The following is a 20,188-nucleotide window of genomic DNA, read 5'->3' on the forward strand; positions in this document are numbered from 1 at the left end:
ACAGTGTCACAAGCAACAGAATTTCTGGTATGACACCACAGCTAGTAGCAGACAGGATGGTGGGACGGAGGCACTTACCTGACCTCCTGGTGGGTGAATTGTTGCTGCTTACCATGAGGACAAGGCGTGACGCAGTGCAAACACACAGGCAGGAACCAGATTGGTTCAGCTAATTCATTTTATGTTATGAACCACCCTGTGGTCCTTGGATGAAGACATATAGACATTTAATAAAGAAAATAAAAAATAATTTGCACCACATTCCCATTAGCCACATTCCCATGTTGTGAAGTGTGAAAGCACTCCTTTTTAAAAAGTGTCAAGTGTGTTCTGAGTTGTTGTTGTGTTTTGCTCCACTACATCTGCAAGAACAAATCCTTCCAGCTCTACAATTCTACGACTCTATGATTCTGTGAAAATAAAGAGTATGTAAAAATTAATTTCATGATCACCCCATGGTAAGATTTTGTCTGTAAAAGCTGATTGCACGAACTTACCTTCAATGCAAGGTACTGACAGCAATATCATCCTTTAAATGTTTGTATATTCACCATCAACACAAACTTCTGGATTAAATGAGAATAACCCATCACACCACATTAGATGTCTGAGTGTTGGGTTAGGACTGGCAAGAGCTAGCTTCCAGTTCCCACTTAGCCATAAAGCTCTCTGGAAGGGATGTGCAAATCTTGTCACTTTGGTTTTTCTTTCAGATCTTAAGTTCGGTTTTCTACACTTCCACATCAATTTGCAGCTTTTTTTTTTTTAAGACAGTCCACATAAAAATCCATCAGCATGTTAGTGCGACTTTCTCCCAATATGCACAAATGCAATTTTGCCTAATACCCATGTTTTTGCAATTCTTCTCCAAATATTTACATTTTTATACACACATTTCACCCAAGCGTATATGCATTTATTTATTTTTTACATATTACTTGTCTGGAGATCTGCACTGCAGAATTTGGAGAAGTGCAAATTCTGAAGGATATCTATTTTGGTTTATTTTATGTCTTGTTTCCAAAAAGGGGAAATAAGGCAAGTTTGCCTTGGAATGCAAACTGAATCCAATTTCTTCCCCATCCCTGCTCTCTGGTGATATGGGCCCAGTCACTATCTCTTTCCTTTACCCACCTTGACAGGGTTGTGATGAGAATAAAAGCGTGGCATGTACCTTGAGATCCTCAAAGCAAAGGCTGGATATAGCTGAATAAAATTAATAAATAGTGTGAGAATTGGGGTGAGTTTTTCCAGGGCTCTGTTAATAACTCAAGAAACATGATGATGATGATGATGATGATGATAAATTTGTATCCCGTCCATCTGACTAGGTTGCCCCCGCCACTCTGGGTAGTTTCCAGCATATATAAAAACATAATACAGTGGTACCTAGGGTTAAGAACTTAATTTGTTCTGGAGGTCTGTTCTTAACCTGAAACTGTTCTTAACCTGAGGTACTTAGCTAATGGGGCCTCCCGCTGCCACCGCCACTTGATTTCTGTTCTCATCCTGAAGCAAAGTTCTTAACCTGAGGTACTATTTCTGGGTTAGCAGAGTCTGTAACCTGAACTATGTGTAACCTGAAGCGTCTGTAACCCAAGGTACCACTGTAAAACATGAAACCTTAAAAGGCTTCCATATACAGGACTGCCTTCAGATGTCTTCTGAAGGTTATAGAGTTGTTCATCTCCTTGACATCTGATGGGAGGGCGTTCCACAGGGCAGGCACCACTACCAAGAAGGCCCTTTCTGCCTGGTTCCCTGTAGCTTCACTTCTCACAGTGAGGGAACCGCCAGAAGGCCCTTGGTGTTGGATCTCAGTGTCCGGGCTGAATGACAGGAGAATACAAGTGTGCAGTACTGAGGCCCATGCATCAAGCAGCAGTCAAGAGCATCCAGATCTTATTAAAACGAAGAATGCCTACATCTGTTACTCAAGTTATTACAAAGCCACCAGTGTCATACTTAATAAATAACGAGGCAGGCTTTTTAAACAGAAACCTGATGTAAACTTAACACTCACCAGAGGGGAAAAAATGTAACGTTAAAAGCGAGCTGCCTATGTAGAAGGACTCCAACTATTTTCCACGCAGAGGAGGAAAGTGGAGCAGCCTGTGCCAAAACCTGGCTCTTTTTGCCATAATCGCTGTGCTGGGATAACTGTGCTTTAGTACTATTTGTGTAAAACAGCATCCCAGTGAAATGTGGGCCAGGAGTGAAGGAGGGGAAAAAACGCAGAGAGAGAGAGAGCAGCCCAGACACTGCTGGTTTATTAAAGTGCCCTTCATTCACCTGCTCCATCCAAATCAAACAGCTCTGATTGGCGTTCCGTCTTGTAAAACGGGTATTGTGTGAGCAGTGGGCAGCTGGAGTCCTCTGAGAATCTTCACTTGTCAGAGATGAATCAATCATCTAGAAAGATGTCAGCATCTGCCCAAACCATTTTATATTAGAATAAATGGCAGATGGTGGTGTTTTTATATTTAATCAGTTCCACCAAATGCAGTTTCATCTCTTATAAAACTAAACCATCTGCAGCGTGTAGGTGTACAGATCTAGCTAAATGCCCGCTGCAGAACCCTCTTCTCTTAAAGGTAAACGGTACAAGTTAGTGGCAGCATTTTGGCACCATAAACTACAGGAGGAAGGGGAGGGGGGAGAGATTTGACTTTTGCTTTTTAAATATCAGTGTGTTCTTGCAAAGACTTTCAGTGTAATCATGCCAATAATTTATGTGTAGTATCAAGGCCCGTGCTTAATTCATAATTTAGATGGCACATATCTGCGTCAGCCTGCCCTGGATTGCATGAAAAAAATCACCTCCCCCACTATGTATGTATGAACATACTTCTTTTTTTTTTTTTTTTTTTTGCAAAGGCCTTTGGCTATGTGCAATGAAGTTTATTTACTTCGCTCTGGGTGTAATATTTGTCCATCTGCAGGCCGGTGTGATAAATCTTTTACTTGGAGGGAAGTCCTGCCAACGTGACAGGTTGCAATGCACACTTACCTGGGAGTGAGCTAGATTGACTAAAACAGGACTTACTTCTGAGTAAAGATATATAAACTAGCACTTACCTTTAAAAGGTTGTACTGTTATTCCCCGATAAGTGAGCACAGAATGAATTTCGAAATGTGTTTTTTTTATCATTGCTTTAATCTATTGATTTTACTTAGCATTTTATTGATCAAATATTGATAAATAGTTTTATCATTTTTCGTCATGAGCATTTTTCCTCATTGTTTTCAGGGCAGGGCGATGCTCGAATCCTCTACTTCAGGGATGAGGAAACCTGTGGCTGCCAGCTCAACAACTTTGTCTGGATTTTCATGGCAGCCCTACCTAGTCTACAACTTTCATTAAGAAGAAGAAAAAGAGTTTGGATTTGATATCCCGCTTTTCACTCCCCTTCAGGAGTCTCAAAGCGGCTAACATTCTCCTTTCCCTTCCTCCCCCACAACAAACACTCTGTGAGGTGAGTGGGGCTGAGAGACTTCAGAGAAGTGTGACTGGCCCAAGGTCACCCAGCAGCTGCATGTGGAGGAGCGGAGACGTGAACCCGGTTCCCCAGATTACGAGACTACCGCTCTTAACCAATACACCACACTGGCTTAACCCTTCCCAGGGGTGCCAACTTGAATAAACTATTGGGGGGCCCTAGATAAGCCCTGCCCTGCATAATTGATTACATGATGCAGTGCATGCACACCATTTGAATGGCAATGCCCATCAACTTGGGGGCCCAGTCCCCTCAAATATTTTATTCGGGGACCCGAAGGGACCTTGGCCCCTAGGAGTTGGCTCCTATGTCCCTTCCCATTGGCACAGCTGGCTGGGGCCAGGAAGTTGCCTTATATCAAGTGAGGCTGCTGGTCCATTTAATCCAGTATTGTCTACAGTCTCCCGGGTTCCAGGCAGAAGTCTCTCCCGGCCCTACATGGAAACGCCAGGAATTGAACCTGAGACCTTCTGAATACAAGGCAAATGTGCTACCACTGAGCTACAACCCATCTGCAAAACCGATGGGAGTCTGGAGGGCTACAGATTCCACCCCCCTGCTCTCACCATATAGTACAGTGGTAACTTGGGTTACATACGCTTCAGGTTACAGACTCCGCTAATCCAGAAATAGTACCTCGGGTTAAGAACTTTGCTTCAGGATGAGAACAGAAATCGTGCTTCGGCGGTACGGCGGCAGCAGGAGGCCCCATTAGCTAAAGTGATACCTCAGGTTAGAACAGTTTCAGGTTAAGAACGGACCTTCAGAACGAATTAAGTTCTTAACCCGAGGTACCAATGTATATGTTTAGCTGCAGAAAGGCACGGTTTCTACCACTCCCAGTTAATCTCTCTTTCTTCCTTTCTTTTTTTGGTCACGATTTCTGAGTAGAGCAGGTTGGGTACGTTGGCTGCATGGTATTTAACCAAGATGAAAAATAAAAATAGACACCCACAACTTTAACGTAGATTATCTTTTGAGCGCATACGTCTGAGTAGCACCATCTGGGTGGGGTTTGACCAACAGCAGGTTAGAGAGCTGATTTCAAATACAAGCAGATGGATTTCCCCTTACTTTTGGCTGTATGAAGCAAGTACACATCTTACCACCAACTGGACTATTTGTGAGCAAGTAGCATCGTGGAGAGATCAACTATTTCAATATATTGGACTGTGTTCCAGCGTATGCTTCGACTGCTGCATTTTTGATGCTTCTCAATTCTTGGCAATCAACTTTTTGAATTGGAGTGTTTAGTATGTTCCAAGTCCAGTATCTTAAAAGTGCCTACAACATGTCAGAGGACATTTCCCCCTTCTTGTTGGTGAACTAAAGTATATGTGCAATAACATTACTAAGTTGCTAAGAAAAGTCTGGATTTCTTTAAGCATGAACAAACACACAAACAAACACACACAGAGAGAGAGACTTTTTTTGGAATACCATCTTAGCTAGAACTAAGCATCACTGAACCCAGTGGGACCTTTTAAGACGGTCAAAAACTAAGGATGCTTCTAGGCCACTACTATTTTTGCTTGGGATTCAATCACATGGCGACAAATTCAGGTTGTACAAATATAGTGGATTTCACAGTCCTGTGCAAAAAGAAAAATCCTGCTTATTGGATCAAAAGATCAGGAAAGAAGAAGAAGAGTTTGGATTTGATATCCCGCCTTTCACTCCCTTTAAGGAGTCTCAAAGCGGCTAACATTCTCCTTTCCCTTCCTCCCCCACAACAAACACTCTGTGAGGTGAGTGGGGCTGAGAGACTTCAGAGAAGTGTGATTAGCCCAAGGTCACCCAGCAACTGCATGTGGAGGAGCGGAGACGCAAACCCAGTTCCCCAGATTACGAGACAACCGCTCTTAACCACTACACCACACTGGGCCAGGAAAATGCACTGGGAAGTAGGAATGTGGGTTACCATCTATTCAATTTGCATTTAAAGGCAGACATTCATAATTTGCATTTTCCAAAACAATATGTGGCAGGTCATACTCTGGACTTTGTCTTCTCAGCTGGGTGGGAACAGCGTGATCTGAAACTGGGGGATCAGCCCCTTGTCATGGTCAGATCACTTTCTGCTAAGCTTTAGGCTTTCAGCACCTTTTCCCCTCAGCAGAGGTGGGGGACCTGTGAGATCATCATCTGAGGCCTTCTCCGTGTGCCTCATCCACGAGGGGTCCAGAAGGTGGCAACACAAGAACGGGCCTTTTCTGTGGTGGTTCCCTGTTTATGGAATGCTCTCCCCAGGGAAGTTCATCTAGTGCCTTCATTATACAGGTGGCAGGCGAAATCATTCCTCTTCAACCAGGACTTTGGCTGATTAACATCCAATACCCTTTTAAAAGTGTTGTGGGATTATTGGTGTTATGTACTGAGTTGAATAGGATCCAAAATGCAGAGTCTGATTGGTCCTAGAACAATAGGATTCAGAATGCAACAGTCTGATTGGTCCTAGAACAATAGGATTCAGAATGCAGCAGTCTGATTGGTCAACAAGAGCCACCCAATCCAACTCCACGTGGAAATGAATCCGCAACGTGATTGGCCTACAGGAGAATCCCGGAATTAGCCAATCACGTGGGGCCCATTGTGTAAATAATGTATATAAAGCAGACATTCTGGGGGAACTTCCATTCCTCCTCACCACTATGAGCTGAATAAAGAGCATGAAATCCACTCTCGACTCAGAGTATATTTCAATTGGTTTGCTTTGTTCTTATTTTTTATTATGCATTTTGTGTTTCTAAGGTCGTATTTTTATGTTGTGAACCACCCTGAGATTTATGGGTGAAGGGCGGTACACAAATTTCATAAATCAACAAAATACAATAAAATAAATAAAAAGCCAGGCTCTTCAGAAACGGCAAGTTTTACTCTCAGCTACATATAATTGTGTATCTTAACAGCCTAATGCATATAAACAACACTTCCGATTGCCAAATACATTTCGACCATACGGATGTAATTTACCTATCAATATGTGCCACTGAGGAAGACCGTATGGTCAAAATGTACTTGGCAACTGAAAGTGTTACTTGCATTAGTATGTTAAGTGGCACTCTCTTCTGTCATTAAAAAGACCCCTAAGGATCGGTATTAGGGTCTGTGCTTTTGAGCTTGTTCATAAATGATCTGGAGTTGGGGTAGACAGCAAGGTTGCCAGGTTTGCTTGTTCAAGGTGGTTAGAACAAAAAGGGATTGTGAAGAGCTCTTAAAGGACCCCGCCAAACTGAGAGAACGAGCAGAACAGTGGCAAATGCAATTCAATGTAAACATGTGTAAAGTGATGTTGGGGCAACAACAACAAAACTCTTAATTTCACATGTACACTCAACTGGCGTTGACTGATCATGAACAAGACCTTGGGGTCATAGCAAACAGCTTAATGGAGACGTCGACCCAGTGGGCGGCAGCTGTGAAAAAGACAAATCACATGCTAGACATTATTAGGTCGGGAATTGAAAAACAAAACTGCCAATATCATAATGCCGTTATACAAATCTATGGAATACTGTGTACTGTTCTGGACACCTTACCTCAAAACAGATATTGTAGAGCAGGAAAAGCTTCAGAAAAGGGCTACCAAAAGGGATGGCGCGACTCCCCGATGAAGAATTGTTGCAGCGCTTTGGACTTTTGAGTTTAGAGAAGAGGCAAATAAGAGGTGACATGATAGAAACTTACAAAATTATGAATGGCTTGAAGGCAGGAGGTTCTTGTTATGCTAAAACATTTGTATTTCCTCCTTTGGTTCAGAAGCTGTTTTTGATTGGTATATACTGTACAGAAATACGTTGAGCAAAATTTACAGGGTAGGGTTGGTAGGTCTTAACTTTGTACATTTTGTTACTCAACCAATCTGTAGATCAAGCAACAGGTCAATAAGATCTGACTGCTCAAGACAGCAGTCCAATCAATGGAGTCTGGGATTAACTCAGAGCACTGAAATTAAATCCAGCTCCTGGAGCTATATCTGCACTGATCACCCACTGCCCTGGAAGATAGCCTTGTATGTGTGTGAAGCTTGGGGCAGCCACCCTTGCTTTCCCCCAACACCACTCCAAATGGCCTGTCACGATAGGCCATGGGTAAGCAAACTAAGGCCTGGGAGCTGGAGCCGGCCCAATTGCCTTCTAAATTTGGCCCACAAACGGTCCGGGAATCAGCGTGTTTTTACATGAGTAGAATGTGTCCTTTTATTTAAAATGCATCTCTGGGGTATTTGTGGGGCCTGCCTGGTGTTTTTTACATGAATAGAATGTGTGCTTTTATTTAAAATTCATCTCTGGGTTATTTGTGGGGCATAGGAATTTGTTCAATTATTATAATTATTTTCAAAATATAGTCCAGCCTCCCACAAGGTGTGAGGGACGGTGAACTGCCCCCCTGCTGAAAAAGCTTGCTGACCCCTGATCCATAGGCACTGGCTCCTGGGAGTCAAGGCACTTTGGGCCTCCCAGTATTTTTTTAGGGGGGCAAACCCCCTTAATGTTCAGAGGGCGTTCAGCTCCTCCCTCTGGGTCCTCACAACCTCGTGTGTGCAATGTCAGGACATTGTGCGACCTCAGGGTATTGTATGACGTTACACACATAACACCAGGACGTCGGGCCCAATCGGTCGTCTGGAAAAGCTGGCATCTCTGCCTATCACCAACTCTCTTCGTCCCCAACCACTAGCAATGTACAAGGCAGGGGAAGGCTGGTGTGCTCTAGCCAACAGTGGCTCTTCAAGGTCTGAGCCGGAAAGACCTTCTTAGCCTGTCAGCTAAGATCCTTTAAGTGGCGATGGAACTCTGCTGTGACCTTGTTCTATCTGCCTCTGTATTTTCCTCCAAACCTGATGGAGCTTTGATAGTCTGTTTTGTGCATCCTCATCTATGGCATTTTCAGGACTCAAATAAAAAATAATACTAATAATTGTGCAGAGACACCCTAAAAGAAATCACAATATCAACCAGCAGTATGTGGGGGTTTGAGTTTGGTTGGTGGTTGTGTTTTTTTTTAGGAAATTCACAGCTTGCAACTTTTGGCTAAGCAGGCTCCTACCAGCACACCCTTTAACTGAGCCAACCAACCACACAGGAAGGCCACCACTGCTGAGAATTCAGCGCATCTTTTATAGAAAATGACAATATGGCACGGGGATTATCTAGAGCTCTCCTGTTGTCCTAGTGAAACATGCAGTGGCCCTGTGATGCACGTCGCAGCAAAACTTCGTGAGCCCCCCCCCCAAAAATGATGCAAATAAATTGCAAAGCCTACTGGCTCAGCTAGGGGGGCAAATCAAGATAACAGAGACAAAACCTTTGGTTCTATGCTCTGAGCCAAAAAGAGACCAAGTGCATCATTGATTTGAGGTGGGGAAAAAGGGATCAGTGAGAAATGGGGTTACATTTGCATTTAAATACAGACCTGCCTAATTCACATTTTCTGAAACAATATGTTAACCGAAAGAGCCATCCTTCAGAATTTGCACTTTTCCAAGTTTTGCAATGTGGTTCTCCAACGGAGCTATGTGTACAAAAATGCATATACTAGAGGGGAAATTGTGCATAAAATGCACTTATTAGTGAAAATGACATACAGAAATGCATTGTATCAGGGGAAATTGCTTTGCAAAAAAGTGTATATTAGTCCAAATTGCATAGAAAATGTATATATTGAAATAAATTTGCTCTAAAATACTGGTGAGTGTACACGAGGACATTTTTATTTTTAAAAACTCACATGTGGACATGTGGAGAACTGAGCGTACAATTAGAAAAACTAGAAACTGAGAGAAACTGAAATTTATGAATTCTCCCGACATGCTATGGAGCAACAAGACTAGCAATTGAATCTTACTTCGACACTGGTAACAGGACAGCAGGCTAGCATAGTGGGCACAAAGGAGGCCACACAACAACCACAGCTCTGCCTTCACATCATGGATCTCTAGACCTTTTCATCACAAATTACTATATTTGGTACAATTCGATGGTGAGCGTGAGACTTTGCATCTCTGAATCTGGCTTTGAATGCTCCCTAATAGGGAAAATAACCCTGACGTGTACATTTAAACAATCATTTTGGGGATAAGACTGGTCTAAAGCCTTCTCTCACATATGATAGTTTTAGCTCTACAAATACAGTGGTACCTCGGGTTACATACGCTTCAGGTTACAGACTCCGCTAACCCAGAAACAGTACCTCAGGTTAAGAACTTTGCTTCAGGATGAGAACAGAAATCGTGCTCTGGCGGTGCGGCAGCGGCGGGAGGCCCCATTAGCTAAAGTGGTGCTTCAGGTTAAGAACAGTTTCAGGTTAAGAACGGACCTCCGGAACGAATTAAGTACTTAACCCGAGGTACCACTGTAGTCTTTTGTTTTAGTTCAAACATGCAATCCCTGACCTACAATCCAAAATGGCGCAGGGAAAATATTTATCTTGTGATTCTACCGAGTACGTAAACTTCCCTGCAGATTCCAGAAGGGAGGCCATTTTGAAATGTACCGAATTTCATTACAGCTGCAGTTCGATATGCATTTCCTTTGGAGTAAGCCACATGGAACTCAATAGGGTTTACTTTTGAGTAAGCATGCATGGGATTGGACTGGTAGAGGTCAATCCCGAAATTGTCGAAGCACTCATTACACCGTGCTTCAACAGAATACATGCTGTGAAAATTTGCCGCTGATTGTAAATATGATTCGCTAATGTTCTCTGGGTTGAATGTACTGTGCTCTTTCCCCTCCCTTTCCATCTTTCCCCCTGCATGTAAATTGATCTACTGCGTCAAAACAGTACCATTTAAAACAAAAGGGGTTGATTTATAGCCGGTCCCTAGACTCATAAATCACACCTGCAGTGTGGTGCTCCAGAACCCCTGTGTTCTGCCAGCATTTACCTTTTATAAATGGTCGGGGCTTACCTCCCATTGTGACGGAGCCTAATACAATTGCATTCTTCTCTCCCAGCATTCCCTCTCATTATTCCCACTGGGGAATTCAGACCTCAATTTTGCATCCATGTCAGGTTTCTTTTCTTAAAAAGAAAAACAGGAAAAGGAATGTTAAATTAAATATGTAAACTTGTATTTTGTAGCTCTGCCTACTCTCAGACATGCGAGGTTGGGCCTTTGAGTTACCTAACAAAAGAGAGGGAAAAACAAACATATTATTTTACTGATAAGGTAACTATTTTGAACAAAAGTGGCCGTATTTCAAAATATCACATGCAGAGAGTTTGCGATCTGCAACTAGCTGAGATACCTGCTTTGGCCTTGATGCCTTTAAATGCTGGTATTTGACCCTGTATCTTTTCATTTCCTTGGTCCTATTAAACAGGTTTTACCTGCAAGGTGTGTAAGAGAAGTTGGGGGAGGGAAATACCAATCTACTGACCCTATCCAACCCTTTTCTGTATTGTGTAACGCAATAGATAGTTGCTAGGCTCCTGAGAAATTTCTACCTGCTTTGGAACCAAGCATTTGCCCACCCAACTGCTGATAGTTTAGGAGCATTCCTCACACACAGGATCAATGGGCAAGAATGTGTATTTATTATTGCTACTGGTATTAAATTCACAGGCCACTCATCATTCCACAAGAGCCCAGAGCAGTACAGGAGCCTAGGGCAGGCTTCATGATGGACTTGGCCAGGCTAACCTATATTCACCTTACGGACTAAGACCTAAATGCTAAGGGTTATATCCCATGCTCCATGAGCAGAGTTCCACTCACACAATGGCGGTATCCCTTCTTCTCCTTGAGCTCCCCCAAAATCTGCTCTGGAGGGTCCCCCAATACATTTGGAAGAAGTGTTGGGAACAGCAGGAGAGGAGAGAAGAGGGATTTTGTTGTTGTTGTGCAAACTGAAGTCTGCACCCCAAGTGGAAAAGTCCCCATTTCCCTGCTCTTCCAGCAGCGAAGGAATGCTTAGGCCTTCCAAAGTGGCATTAGGTGTGTGCATTGTGTGTACGCCTTCAACAGCATACAATCAAGTTTGTTGAGCATTCGTCCTGATTTGTTTGCACAAAGTTTGCACAGAGGTTAGACAGTGTTACCTATTTAGTGAGCATCCCTTTTTATTTGTTTGCACTGGGGGAATTATACAATGTTGCATCAAGCATTACCCTGCACTTCCAAGTGCAATTATTATTATTATTATTATTATTATTATTATTATTATTATTACTACTACTACTACTACTACTACTCCACCCATCTGGCTGGGTTCCCCCAGCCACTCTGGGTGGCTCCCAACAGAATATTAAAAACATGAAAACATCAAACATTAAAAACTTCCCTAAACAGGGCTGCCTTCAGATGTCTTCTAAAAGTCAGATAGTTGATTATTTCCCTGACATCTGATGGGACGGCGTTCAACAGGACGGGCGCCACCACCGAGAAGGCCCTTTGCCTTCCTAATCACAAAAAGTGACTTTGTTGCTCCAAAGCACCAAATCAAGTTTAATTGCGCAACCCAGCTCTCAAATAGCAACAGACTGGAAGCACCTCAGGAAACCTATGTACATGGCTTGTACCATGATGGAATCTCCTCTCATGTCGGTTTCAAAAGACTAGAACTGAAAAGCTAAGGAGCTGGGTACAGTACCCATATATATCAAGAAGCAAATTCTTTACTCAATAGAGGTCTTTAGCCTCCCCCCACCACCATTCACACATTAAAATAGCGGTATTCTTCTGCATTCTTCAACATGAATGAGTGGGGCCAGGGGCAGAGAGCTGAACGAAGGATTTCCCTTACTCCTTCCCGCATTTAATTGACACATGAAAAAGATAGTCCAGCTAATCTCTAAAAATGGTAATCCTTACAGTCTGAAATTGTTTTAGAAGAAAATCCAGGCGCCCTGACAAACAGGCTGAAAGGCTTTAATTGAGCAATGGCCTGGATCTGACCCTTATCCTGATCTCAGGGCCTACCATACGTGCTCCAGAAGGGCTATCCAATAGCAAAGCAGGATTCCATACTCGGCATTCCATTTCACTTACAAAATCTTTATTCGGGAAATTTGTTCTCTCAGCTATGGTGATGGGAATACACTGGGGTTTTGTTTGTTTGTTTGTTTTGCTTATCTAGACTTCTATGTCAGAAATGGCTCATTCCAGATTCTGCGTTTGGGCATTGTAACACCGCTGATGTATATATCACACGCAGGGCCGGATTTAGGTTTGATGAGGCCATAAGCTACTGAAGGTAATAGAGCCCTTTATATGTCTAGCTGTCCTTTGTCAACAACAAATTGTCACTGTTTTTTTGTGTTGAATATATGCTATATGGTAATTTATGGACCTAATAGGTATCTAAAGCCATTTGCACATGCAGAATGTAGGCATTCTATATATAGAAATGAGCAAACCAGTGATATTTTAGGGAGCAGGCTAGGAGGCAGGGCCCATTATTAACATCACAGCAGCCTACACAACACAAAACACTGTTGCTATACGTAGGTTTTATTTTATTTGTTTATTATCTTATATTTTGGAAATGTACATCCAGGTGTTTTTTTCCCTTTAATTTTTTTGGGGGACCCAAGAGAGTGGGGCCCTAAGCTATAGCTTGTTTAGCTTATATGTAAATCCGGCACTGATCACATGCACCATGTAGGCGTTGCTTACAGCTCCTCTGCCACTACCACCCCAATATATCTTCCAAGTTACATGGGATTATAAAAATGCCTGGCACACTTTATCACTTAAAGTGAAACCAAAAAGGGTGAATAATTTGCCATAATGTAGATTCCGTCACATCTGCATAGCAAGGTACAGATGTAGATGTAGAGATATCCCTGAGAAGGACCATACAGTATGTGCAGTGATGGCTGGATGCTGAGTGACTTTGAGTGGGAAGACTACGAAAAGGCTGGGGTTTGATTGGCATGAACGAAATCCTGAATACTGACTGATAGAGGCTCTACAGAGTTTCAGGCAGGGATCTCTCCTCCTACCTGGAGATGCTGGGGAATGAAACTGGGACATTCTGCATTCAAAGCAGGTGTTCTACCATTCTGCTAGGCCTCAGGAAATTATATCCTTCCTAGAATCAGTCTCCACTAGGGATGGGTGAATCTGTAAATTTTTGTTTCTCTCGGTTTCTCATTTTTTCAGTCTTAAATTCAGTTGTCCACATTTTCACATCAGTCACTGTTTTCTTTTTTTTCATTTCATGACAGTTCATCAACGTTTTAGTGCAAATTTACCATGACATGCATATTTTTGCAAATCAGTTTTCCCTTATATAGTGCATTGTGCATATCATTTTCACTAACAGATGCTTTTCTGTGCATCTCTCCCCTAGTGTGTGCATTCTTTCAAACATTGCTTGTCCGGAGAACTGCAGTGCAAAATTCAGAGAAGTGCAAAATCAGAAAGTGCCTGATGTGAGTGATGCACTGGTCACAAGCAAACACTTACCTGTGGAGATTTTATATGCAGCCAAAATCACTTTTTAAAAGGCATTTAATCTTTATACAACTGCTCTGTGGGCCTTGTGTTTTATTTCAACAAGTGATCCATTTGGCAAATTTGGACTTGTGTTATATCCCTGGAGAGTGAGTTTGGTAGATATTGTCATATCATCACCACCATTAATTTCAAGGCTTGGTTTAGGATTGAACAAGCTGTTGCACCTTTAAGGATTAATAAAGCAGAAATTCAGACTGAAGTGGCACTGTGAACTTCTTCAGAACAAGTTGTGTTTGTTTCCTTTTAGCACAGAAGTGGCATAGCAGTGTAGACTCCCTAGAGATGCCACAGCTATTTTCAGTGGTGACAGGCACCCACCCAGAGCATGACTTCTAACCTGTTCAAAACTCTTGGAATACTAAGCAGAAACTCTTCCTCCATAAAGCAAACAGAACAAATAACACACTCACCCTTTTATTCCTGTAGCATCTGCCTCTCTTTCTATGGCATGCCGGCTCTGCAAGCTGATCGTGTGGTTTTCCACTCATAGATTTCAAAGGGAGCTGGATTAGACCAAATATGCTCTCAATCTGGGGCATGAGATTCCGCAGGGAACTGCGCATTTAAACCAAGGGCGATATACAGCATCTAATTAGAAATGAACAACAATAGAAGAGCAATGATTCATCCTCAATACATTATGATAACTCTTATTAGGGATGCAAAGCCATCTCATCTATGCTTTGGTTATCAACTCAGAAATTATGAAGTAAATTAGGTCTTCAGCAAGCTGATGTAATACTGGGGGGAGGAGGCGTGTGTGTGAGAGAGAGAGAGAGAGAGAGAGGAAAAAATAAAGTTCAAGCATATAAAATGTTATTTTACATTAAATGAACCTGCTTGATAGGAGGAAGGAATGCATCTACGAACTGCAAAAACATGTTTTAAAGGCACAGGAAATTATTTATGAAGTTCAAATGGAAGTTCGAATGTGTATTAAACAACCACAATTACCCTAGTAGATGGCAGGATCCAGACTCAATCCAGACTGAAAGCAGCACGGTTGAGGATGAATGTGAATAATTCCAGATTGTGCAAAGACTACATTTTTTGTGTTACCGACAAGTTAATGCATATGCAGCATGAGAGTAGAAGTCTATCCCTCTTCCAGGAATTCTGGAATTTGTAGCTCTTTGGGGGGAATAAGGGCGGGTGGCGCTGTGGGTTAAACCACAGAGCCTAGGACTTGCCGATCAGAAGGTTAGTGGTTCGAATCACAGCGACGGGGTGAGCTCCCATTGCTCGGTCCCTGCTCCTGCCAACCTAGCAGTTCGAAAGCATGTCAAAGTGCAAGTAGATAAATAGGTACCACTCTGGCGGGAAGGTAAACAGCATTTCTGTGCGCTGCTCTGGTTCGCCAGAAGCGGCTTAGTCATGCTGGTCACATGACCTGGAAGCTGTACGCCGGCTCCCTCAGCCAGTAAAGCGAGATGAGCACTACAACCCCAGAGTTGGCCACAACTGGACCTAATGGTCAGGGGTCCCTTTACCTTTAACAACTCTCAGCACCCTTAAAAACTACAGCTCCCAGGATTCACTGGGGGAAACCATGACTGTTTAAAGTGGTATTATGCTTTTTAAAAATTATAGTGTACACAGGGCTCAATTTTGGGAGCGACGGGAACAATGGAAGTGGGAGATAGAATTGAATATCCTGGAAGAGGGCATTGGCTAGTTTGCTGCAACCCTGAACAAGATCACTGCACACTGGAATATTTAGTTGCAGATCTTGTCTTTACTGTTATCTTTTCTGTGGAACCAGTCTACACATTTTAAATAGAGCTAAGCATATCTACTGTGGCAGCAATAGGTCAATGTGTCTGGCTGTTAACGAGAAGGTTGGTGGTTCGAGGCCATCCAGCGATGACTGAGGGCAGGGTTTGGACCAGATGATCCCTGAAAGTCACTTTCAACTCTACAGTTCTATGATTCTGTGATTCTACTTATCCGTTGAGTTGAGTAAGAAGTGATAAAAATGAATGTGGTAAGACACAAACTGGCTTCAAGTCCACACTGAGTCATGGGCCAGTCACTATATTAGATTATAAATGTAAAAAAAAAGGTAAAAGGTAAAGGACCTGGATGGTTAAGTCCAGTCAAAGGTGACTATGGGGTGTGGCACACATCTCGCTTTCAGGCCAAGGGAGCCAGCATTTTCCACAGACAGCTTTCTGGGTCATGTGGCCAGCATAGCTAAACCGCTTCTGGTGCAACGGAACACCGTGACGGAAACCAGAGTGCGCAGAAACGCCATTTACCTTCCTGCCGGAGTGGTACCTATTTATCTACTTGCACTGGTATGCTTTCAAACTGCTAGGCTGGCAGGAGCTGGGACAGAGCAACAGGAGCTCACCCTGTCGTGGGGATTCAAACTGCCAACCTTCTGATTGGCAAACCCAAGAGGCTCAGTGGTTTAGACCGCAGCGCCACCTGCATCCCTGCATTATAAATGTAATGAATAATAAACCAACAGATCCTAAGGAAATACAGAACTGCATTATTCTGCCAACTATGTAGAACAACTTATTTTCCATTGTCCTCTCATCAACACATTGTTAATTCTTGCATACTGTTTTATTGTCTTTATGGCAATAATTGCCAACGTGGCTCTCCTTGAACTACGATTCCCATCCTAGTTGACCACTGACCATTTTGGCTGGGGCTGAAGTGAGCTGGGTACAACAACATTTTGAGGTCCCCATGTTGGTTACCCCTGCTTTATAGCACAGAACTACTCAACTGAATCTGTGAATGAAATATGTCTATTGCCGTGGTTCCCAACATGGGGCACACACCCCACAGGGGGGCAGTTTGATTTTTAAGGGGGGCAATTCGAGAATGAGTTAGACCAAGCTAATGGCCTCTTAGGCTTCCTCCACGTGAATATGAGCTCACTTTTTGAAAAATAAGAATTATATGTCACAGGGGGGCATCAGGATTTTAGAGATCCTTAGGTGGGGCATGGCCAAAAAAAAGGTTGGAAACCACTGGTCTATTGCAAGACAAATCATATACTGATAGTGATCATCTACAAGTCAGGCACCATAAAAATATTTTTGTACAAATGCATTTCCTTCTCTGCATCGATTCTGACAGGGCTATAAATGAGGTGGAGAGAGATTTGCTGGGATTCTTTTTTATAAACTGAATATTACAAATATATAAGAATTTGCACATGTTTATGTCACGTACTTATATTATGGAAAAAAACATAAATATTTGACCTGCTTCCATAATGCAGTGCTAATAAAATCTTTTAAAACAACAGGCTTCAAGAGGGATTTGCAATAGGAATGAATGGTTGTCTTCCGTAATTGTGTTAGTTTTCTTGGTTATAGTACTACTGCTTCTGTCTTTGTTTCCGACGTCCTTTTACACTGCGTTACTTGTGGCATTACGCAACTGTAGCTTTTTGATCAATATGCTCCCATGTCACACTTAATTTCACTCACACCAGCAGATGTGGTGTGACACGAGGCCTGTCACCATCACCACCCTTTATGCACACTTGTGCTTCTGCCCCCCCCCAATGCATCACATGTGAAAATGGCAGGAAAGAACTGCATGCTGGGATACCCTCCCAATCTTCATCCTGCGATTTCCCAGGTTAACGGAGATGCAAGCAATCCCCCGCCCCCAGAAGCAGTTAACAGGGAAATGAGTGCTTAACGTCCACTAGAGTCACAGAAATGGCAATATTCTGCCTCCCTCACAACGCTTTGCAATACTCGCTGTTCAGCAAACCTGCACGGCATGAAAAAGATGGCCCACTTGCGTTTCCCAACTTATTTTTAGCCCCAAGTTCAGTTCCAATCTTTTTATCTTTTGAAATCATGAATTTCCAGTATGACAGATAAGAGATCAGATATGTGTGGAGTTTTTACCCATCTCTTCAAAAGGAGAGCTGCTGACTGTCTACTGTATTATAATGGAAGTGGCGCTTGAATAACAATAGAAGGAACAGGCCTATTATTGCCTTAAGCTATAATTAGTTTTCTGTCAAAGAAGTAAGCAGATTTCAATCAGAACTGGGTTTTTTTTTCTAAAAAGAAAAAAGGGGGGGGAGAATTCAGGATCTTTGCAACAGAATAAAGTGATTAATTCTCCTCCCGCAGAAGTCATACCCCTAGATTGCTTTTACGGGCCTGTACAAATGTATATAACTTTTACACATTTCTAGAATGAGAGTTGTTGTTGTTGTTGTTTGTTGCCTACTTAACTGTCACAGCTATCCACAAAGAATCCTGGGATCTGTAGTATTACCTGATAGAGATCCATAATGTCCCTCACAGAACTAATGTTCCCAGAGTTCAGAGAGAGAGAGAGAGAGAGAGAGAGAGAGAAATGTTCGAATCAATTTAAATTTGGGTAGTGTAGGGACACCCTTAGTGACACAGGTGGAATCTTTTGTTTCTGTTTAGTCGTTTAGTCGTGTCCGACTCTTCATGACCCCATGGACCAGAAGCACGCCAGGCATTTCTGTCTTCCACTGCCTCCCGCAGTTTGGTCAAACTCATGCTGGTAGCTTCAACCATCTCGTCCTCTGTCGTCCCCTTCTCCTTGTGCCCTCCATCTTTCCCAGCATCAGGGTCTTTTCCAGGGAGTCTTCTCTTCTCATGAGGTGGCCAAAGTATTGGAGCCTCAGCTTCAGGATCTGTCCTTCCAGTGAGCACTCAGGGCTGATTTCCTTCAGAATGGATAGGTTTGATCTTCTTGCAGTCCATGGGACTCTCAAGAGTCTCCTCCAGCACCATCATTCAAAAGCATCAATTCTTCGGCGGTCAGCCTTCTTTATGGTCCAGCTCTCACTTCCATACATCACTACTGGGGAAACCATAGCTTTAACTATACGGACCTATAAAAACCATTCTGAAAATGGTATTTTTTAAAGCATTTTTAAAAATACATTGAATTTTCCATAAGGCTCACCATCGCCATCTGGTGTCACATTGTATGTTGCACTTAAAACACACTTAAAATGTTTTATTTGCAAAGTTCAAGTCTTGGGAAAGGCAGGGCAAACAGGGGTAGAGAAATGGCGTCCAGGTTGTAACTGGGTTCCAATGCCTTAAATATTTCAGAGTTTATAAATGCTGAAAGGCAGCCATGAACTCATGGATCACTAGGAAGTACGAAGGAAAGAAAACTGGTGTGTGGGTTTGTTTTTTCTGCAGTGACTGAAACTTGAGAATGGAGACCTTCATCTCTCTTCTGCCAGCTCCTTTGCTAAAATATTAGTTTAATATTATTTGAGAGATTCATCTCCTTCTCACCCTCCCCTCCCCTCCCTGCTCTTTGTTGGCATCTCATTAGAGCCCATTAGTGCAATACTTGTTACAGTTCATTTAGGGAGGGGGGGAAATCATTAAACACATGTCACTTCAAAACTGTGCGACATAACATGAAATTGAAATGACCTTCGTTCTGGCACGGAGCAGCACTGACTTAGAGAGAGCACTCCTGAATTCTAAAAAAAAAAAGAAAAATGTTACTTAGCCTGATAATAGAATTCCAGCAGCATGCCAAGACAGCGAAGACCATTACCTACTGCTTGATAGCAGAAGTCTGCAGATTTCAGCTAGAACAAAGGCATTAAGGGTTAGTAACCTTTCCTTGTGAAACTGAACTAGAAAAGGGTGAGGAGAATTGCAGGGGGAACTAGGAAGGAATGTAACAGAGAGAGGACAAGGATGAAATTAAGAGTCTCCAAACTGTTTTTACACCATGCAGTTAAAGAATCCTGGGAACTGTTGCTTGTTAAGGGTGCCGGGAGCTGTAGCTCTGTGAAGTGTAAATCAGGATTCTCAGGGAATGATAACTGATTTAAAGGCATGGTGTGTCCGCGGCTTCGATTGCGGTTTTATATTCTGAATTTAAGGCTGCGGTTGCTTCAATTTATGTTATAGTTTTATTATCGCATTTTTATCTGAAATATACTCGGAGTCGAGAGTGGATTTCATGCTCTTTATTCAGCTCATAGTGGTGAGGAGGAATGGAAGTTCCCCCAGAATGTCTGCTTTATATACATTATTTACACAATGAGCACCACGTGATTGGCTAATTCCGTGATTCTCCTGTAAGCCAATCAGGTCGCGGATTCACTTCCACCTGGAGCTGGATTGGGTGGCTCCTGTGGACCAATCAGACTGCTGCATTCTGGAGCCTATTGTTCTAGGACCAATCAGGCTGCTGCATTCTGAATCCTATTGTTCTAGGACCA

At 42.7% G+C, this 20,188-nt stretch overlaps 1 long non-coding RNA gene across 6 annotated transcripts in view; it reads right to left on the minus strand.

The window, feature by feature from the left end:
* Positions 1 to 262: 262 nt before the first annotated feature.
* LOC310759820 overlaps positions 263 to 20,188 on the minus strand; it is a 48,646-nt gene continuing 28,720 nt past the window's right edge. For 4 of the 6 annotated variants that reach the window (XR_014546526.1, XR_014546527.1, XR_014546528.1 and 1 more), the window contains 3 exons: positions 14,379 to 14,556; positions 10,414 to 10,526; positions 263 to 410 (listed from right to left, as the gene is read on the minus strand). This is a non-coding gene — a long non-coding RNA (uncharacterized lncRNA). Of the gene's footprint in view, positions 411 to 6,055; positions 6,917 to 8,944; positions 9,038 to 10,413; positions 10,527 to 14,378; positions 14,557 to 20,188 lie in introns of those variants that run through there. The other 2 variants (XR_014546530.1, XR_014546531.1) reach the window with 2 other exon arrangements.

This window comes from Podarcis filfolensis (genome assembly GCF_964270895.1).
Source record: "Podarcis filfolensis genome assembly, chromosome: 3".
NCBI classification, from domain to species: Eukaryota; Metazoa; Chordata; class Lepidosauria; order Squamata; family Lacertidae; genus Podarcis; species Podarcis filfolensis.